The following is a 7227-nucleotide window of genomic DNA, read 5'->3' on the forward strand; positions in this document are numbered from 1 at the left end:
TTGTTTTTTTTTCATACTTAACTATTTATTCGGGTTTGATCCGAGTAGCCCCACCACTGATCCGAATCACCACATATATATGGGGTGATTCGGATCGGTGGAGAGGTCTACAGTAATAGTCATATGTTTTTTTAAAGTTACTTAATGTTTTGATCATTAAAGTTAAAACATATAAAAATGACAAATGCTTAATATTAAATAAAAAAAATTTTCGAAAATGTATTAGTTTTAATTTTGTTCAAGAAAACATAAAAAGTGATCCGAATAGCCTCGGTCTACCCTATATACAAATAAATAAATACGCTATTGTCTGCCGTATAAACTATACAATCACTCCAAGTTTTGTGTTTTTTTTATAATTTTACAATTATTGTTGTCCATTTTTCACACAATGTGAAATGCTGGTAAATCATTTTAGAGACATTTGATGAGGTAGTGGTGTACATATTGGCTGGTCAATAAATAATTTAGTAACTATGAAACAAAAAAGCAAAATAATAATATTGTCGAATTTAATGGCTAGCCTAAATTTAAACGCAATGGGTAAATGTGGCAGAGCCCTCCAGTATATTCGGGCATTTTTGGGGTAAGAGGGGACTGCAGGTAGGTGTTCCAAACTAGTGGAAAACTTTTTTGAAACTCTCCATTATCCATACTTTCCAAAATGACTTGCCATTACAGATTATATAATATAATGAAGGGATCATTTTTTTTTTCAAATTAAAAAATAAGAAAACAGTGGGTGTTGGAGAGTTGGGGTGGATTCAGGGGTTGGGCAGTTACTAAGCTGAGTGATCAGTGACGTTATGTGAATGATTTTATTTTTGTAAAAAATACGTTAAATTACGTGGATTTTTATTTCTTTCTTCCAAATAATGTGAGGAATCACTGAGTAAGTTAGGCACGAGGCTAAACATCCTGTATTATGAAGGTACCTTCTTAATAAAAAATATTACATATTTATGTATATTAAATGTACGTAACTAGTTTCTATTTGATATAAAAATAGGTAGATATGGATGGAAGACTCTTGACTGTCGCCGAGATGTGACTAAACTGCAATGATCATGTAGCGATAAGTAAAAACAATGACGCGGCGTTGCTGCGCCTAAACGCGATTTGCAGTAGTATAGATGAACGAAGTTGGCGACACTTTTGTACATGCGGTTTCGAGTATCCGTGATAAGATATAATATAATATTCTAACCAGTTTCCAAATATAATAGAAATTTGTTTTTAAATCATAATTTTCGGAAGACTTTTTAGAGCAACTTGTTCTTAAGTTATTTACCAAGTGATTGATGCCAACGCGCTACTTTAAGATAATTAATTTCTTATTTTGAAAACACATTAAAAAAACGGATGAGACGCTTGCAAATTAATTACGCTTAAGTGGTTTCGAGGTATTTTGATCCTGGAAAAAAATACTTCCCACCTAAATAGCTATCAAATTCAATTAATCTGAAATTTCAAGAAATTAAGAAAAAAATAACAAAATTGCAATGTTGTCGACTCCGTAAAAGCTGCAAGTCAGAGGATTTTTTAAGATAATATGCAAGATTCAGCAGACGGTCGACCTTGAAACTTCAGTGAAGTCTGTTATTTATATTTGAGCTTTCAGCATTAAATAGTCTATATAGGCATCGTTAGAGAAAATCACTTTGGAAATATGCTACTTTAGGATTTCTGGCAAACTCCAAAGTGCATCAAATTAATAAGAAAGAATTTTTCATGAAAATTTACATTGTTACGCGTTTACATTAATCTTTTGTTTAAATTTAGTGTTATTCTGTAATAAGACGTTGTCAGAATATATAATTTTGATAGGCAATTCTAAGTTATCCGACACTTCACTCCTATGCGCTGAATAATGAATGTCGCAACTGACTTAGTAATTTTTGAATCTACTACTACCTTTGGCACGCAATTTCTCTCTATCTTTTACTCTTGCCTGACATCGAACTGAAAGTTTCATAGTTATCATGAAAGACGGCATATGAAAATTAAGCAAATAATGGTCAGAATTTGGATCACGAAACACGCCCACTTAGCATTTCTTGTTCTTCTTTATTCTATGCTTCTACGCAATAAACGTAGCTACAAGTTTATTTTTCCGAATTTGCGTATTTACAAAATGTTAAGTGCGATTATGGATTGCTTACAAATCAAAACATATAAATACGTCCATGGCAGAACTTCCTTACTTCTGGACATTAGACTATTAAAAAAAATAATGTTACGTAAACATTCAATACAATTGATTCAATACAATTGATTCAATACAATTGATTCAATACAATTGATTCAATACAATTGATTCAACACAATTGATTCAATACAATTGATTCAATACAATTGATTCAATACAATTGATTCACTACAATTGATTCAATACAATTGATTTAATACAATTGATTCAATACAATTGATTCAATACAATTGATTCGATACAATTGATTCAATACAATTGAAGTATTCATTAAAAAACATTCCCTCTAGAAGAAGTACAGCATTAATAAATAAAAACTAAGTATCAATTATAGTAAGATGTGTTATCATTTTTAGGAGAAAATCTAAATGTTCATTCATAAAAGTAATATACTAAAGAATAAATTTACACTTCGTCACAGGATAGGGATTCTTCGTAATGTAGAAATCGACTAAAAATACGACAAACGGAATAATTTTTATAAATTTATAAAACTCTGTGCAAATATTGTTAACTATTTAATTGATTTTATTACTATATTTTATTAATGTAAGCGGAAATCTTTGTCATGAGGCGAAATAATTTCATTAGGATCACCCTTAGCCAAATCGTTATCATCGTTTCATTTCCTGACAGTAGAAACAAAACATTAACCTTTTCCCAGTTTTGTTTGGTAGCAAAAAAGGTCAGAGTTAGAACAACCCCCGCCACACCCGCAACCTCCGAACGCGAGTCATAATTAAATACGAAATCCGTTTAATCAGAAAATCCCTCGTTATATAAAGATACCGAAATCATTTCGTTAGGGGCTGAACATCAAAAGAAATGAAGAGGTAGCGGGGTTTTCCTACCCTTCCCTATAGCAAGGGTGTTACTTTTTATGTACGGTCGTTAACAAAGTTGTGTGTTTGGTAGATATTCCGTGTACGCGATGGCATATGCCGTCATAATCGCGTAAGTACGACACCCCTGGTGATAAATTTACATAAAGCCTACATTGATATGACGGGAAAGGATTTTAAATATCCTGATGCGAAGATCTTCTCGTGTTACGATGGGAGTCGCAAAATTAACCGTTATGTTGTAATATTAAAAATAATTCGGGTCTTTTATTAATTAGTTTGTAATGACAGTGGTCAGAAGGGTCCGCATCGATGGTGGCTAGAGCAGTGAAAATAGACTACTGTAGTTATCTATATACCAGTTTCTATTATTTTAAATCACTGTATAAAATTATGGTTTTATTTTTACAATTTACACAAGTTATATATATACCTATATTCGTATATTTATTGATTTCATTTATTATTTTTTTACATAATAATATATCATTTCAAATTGTAAAAGTACAAAATATAAAATTTAAAAAATTCCTAATTATTATATTTCTCCACAAAGTGAGCTTCAGTGGCTCGTGTTTATGGAAGGCGTATTTACAACACAAAAATAAAATTATGCTGAAAATATGCAGTGTAAACAATATTCAAAGGCTTATTAAATAACTACAAATGTAATTCAGTAAATACAATTTTAGAAAGATAATAAAATAGCCAAAGTGTTCTTTAATGCTAGATTAAGTGAACGAACATTAAGGACGGGTTGTTTCGGAGAATCTGAACAATTCATCAAATTTCAACGTTCATTTTCAAGTTCTGTGAAAGATTTTTTCAAGTTCTGTTTTTATTTCAGTTTTGTCAAGCAACTAGCCTACAATGATATAAAAACAGAACTTGAATAAGTCGTTCACAGAACCCGAAAATGAACGTTGAAATTTGATGAATTGTTCAAATTCTCCGAAACAACCCGTCCTAAGGGTACAATATATCATTATATCATTTCAGTGAGTTAATTTGCTTTATGAATTATTCATATTCCATATGAAAACTTTAAATTCATTGCACACATCAACTATAAAACTCATAAGGCTAAAGATTCATGGCTCCCTTTGCAGAAATTTAACTGATTTTAAGATCTTAAATTGTATGAGAATCCTCTATATTTCATTAGTCAGAAGTCAAGTGGAATATAATTCACGTATTTGGTCCTCGTTGTATAAAGTTCACTCTAACAATATAGAAAGAGTTCAACAAAAATTTCTTAGGTACGCAAATTTTAAGCTCAGAATTCCAATTGAATAAATTGTCGGTTTGATGAATTATTTGCATCTAATAACACTGTCTTACAGGAGAATTATGTCAGACCTGGTTGTGTTACACAGATTCATTAAAAACTTAATTGACAGCCCTGCCATAGTTGCCACTATTAAATTCCATTTGCCGACTAGGAATACAACACAAAACATAACATTCTTTTCCAATACATACACACTAACTAACCAATAGGATGCACGATCTGGGCAACAAGTTTGGGGGTGCTATTGATATATTTATTGACTCCATTTATAAAATTTAGCTTAATCTATACCAGCACTTTGTTGAATCCTACAAATTAGAGTAGCATTGGTAATGAAGTTTTAGTGATTCATCTTATATGTCGAATTGTTATAGTTTATCAGGGTTTTCCAATAAGAGGTATTATTTTGAATAGCCCGCTGTTTCGGTAGTTGTTACTTTGAAGCTGTCATTTTTTGACATTTGACAAGTAGAAACTACGTCATTAATAAAAATGGAACGATACACGCTTCAACAACGCATTAAAATTATTAAAATTCTCTTGAGTGAATCAAATTGAAATCATCTTGAGTGATGAGGCCCATTTCCACCTCGGTGGTTTCGTCAACAAGCAAAATTGTCGCATCTGGGGGTCGGAAAACCCAAGAGTTATTGTTGAAAAATCTTTCTTTCCTCAACGTGTGACTGTTTGGTGCGGTTTATGGTCCGGCGGAGTCATTGGACCTTACTTTTTCGAAAATGAGGCTGAAGCAACAATTACGATGAATTGATTGCGCTATTGAGAGATGATTAATGATTTTTTATTGCCAGAATTGGATGGTATTGATCTGGACAACGTGTAATTTCAACAAGACGGCGCACCGTGCCATGCAAGCAACGAAACCATTGATCTTATACGATTGAAAATCAAAATAACACCTCTTATTGAAAACCCTGTATTATTTTACGTTACTGTTACATGTTTAACTAATATTGTTTTATATTTAGTTTATCAGTTTACTATTACATCCTGCTTTAATTTTTTTTTTTATAATTTTTGAAAGCTCACTATTTATATTCTGTTTAAATCCATGTAAATTCCGGCTGGGCGTAAAACCAAATAAAAGTTTGGAACCATTATTATTGAACCATTTCACACCCAAATACAAGTAGTGATGCTGAGCCGTGGTCGTTCTTAGAATTGGGATGGCCATTAAGCTATTTATTTTGAATCTATTTCTTATGCTATCTATGTGGTGATATTTATTAATGATATATTATTTATAAAAAAAAAAAATTGTTAATAATAAATAATTATAAGTTTCTAATAAAGTTAACAAAATAATAGCGTCCTGTAAATTTCCTTTGCTAACTATCTTTCCTTATGTTGACTCCTCCCACTCTTCCCCCAATCCAAATCCTCACCCTCACTACTCCCACCCAACCATAACTAATTATTTCTGTTATATATATTTATCACATTATACACTAATGTTAGTTTGATGACACATACGTGTCAAAACCGGTAGCACATCATAACAAAATAAGTAACAGGTGAACAATGTAAAATAAAACTATAAATACTTATTTTCCCCTGGTTTTTGGTGCCATCAGTTAATTCATAAATATATTTTTAAATCTTTTTTTATGTCAATATCATGCAATGCAGAGCCGATCTCAAAAAATTGGACAATCTTATAATATACGCAAGTTGGTTCTTTCACATTTAAAAATTTCACTTACCTGCTAACATGAGTTCCTATTCCTACATTCTTGTGATTTTGACCGTTATGTTAAAATACTATGGCTTGAGTTAAGTTTAGTGACTAAACAATCACGCTCTGTTATTTTAAATATTACATTCTTATTGTCTTCGTTGTAATGTTCACTGTCCCTTTTGTTTAAATATTATCGATGTGATTATAAATTCTGAAGGTTCAGTAGCGCATTGGGCAATCCACCAGTCCTGATGGAAAGAAAATCTAGTATGTAAACCATTGATGTATTATACTTAGTCTATGAAGTAATTACTATGTTTGGATTATGTTAATAGCATAGTTTTCCTGCCAACTCAACTCAAGATATATTTACAATAGATGTAAATATCCTGGTTCTCTCGACCATATTTTACTTGTCCCTTTGCACAACTCCATCTTCTAATGACGGGGACGCTTAGTCATAATTCTATAAAATCAAATGACTTACATTTTTACCAATGAAATTCTTTATGGCTCATGCCGTTGACACTTACAGTAAAAATTCTAAATCATTCACAGAGATAATTATATCGGCTTATAATATTTACTGTTGTAATGAGAAGCAGATAAGCTTGACACAGCATACGTAATATTTATTTTCTAAAAGACATTATGTTTTACCGAATAAACACTCAATAACTCTTTTATCACTCCTGTTTAACATATTTATCTTAATTATTATTTTCAACGAGGGCATAAACAAAAACGTTTGAAAAAAGCTATATGCTAATAGATGTGTGATTTGTACTCGTTCCCGTCCTCGTTATTATTTATATTTAAGTTTGGTAGTAATACTCGATATAACTCACTGTAAGTACTGGAGAAACAATAATATAAGCAATAAAGATATGTAATTATTTCCAGCGCTAAACGTGGTCATGAATTTTGTGGAAAAAACTAAAGCACCAGGCAATCATGAAAGAACCCATAGTATCATGGTATTTGGATATAATTTTTACTCTAAGGTTTTGTTGGATGAGAATTAATCCCAATTCACCCCTCGGCGCTGTGTGAAGTACCTTTTAACATGAACAGCCCTTTGTACCCGGGCTAATGAAGAACCAAATAACCATATTTTTATCCCCTAACTTCACGTTCATGAGATGCCTTCATACGTTTTAGAAGGTTGTTTAAAACGAATCACGTGAAC

Source organism: Hesperophylax consimilis, chromosome 13 (genome assembly GCF_061612785.1).
Source record: "Hesperophylax consimilis isolate HC1 chromosome 13, BYU_Hcon_1.0, whole genome shotgun sequence".
NCBI lineage: Eukaryota > Metazoa > Arthropoda > Insecta > Trichoptera > Limnephilidae > Hesperophylax > Hesperophylax consimilis.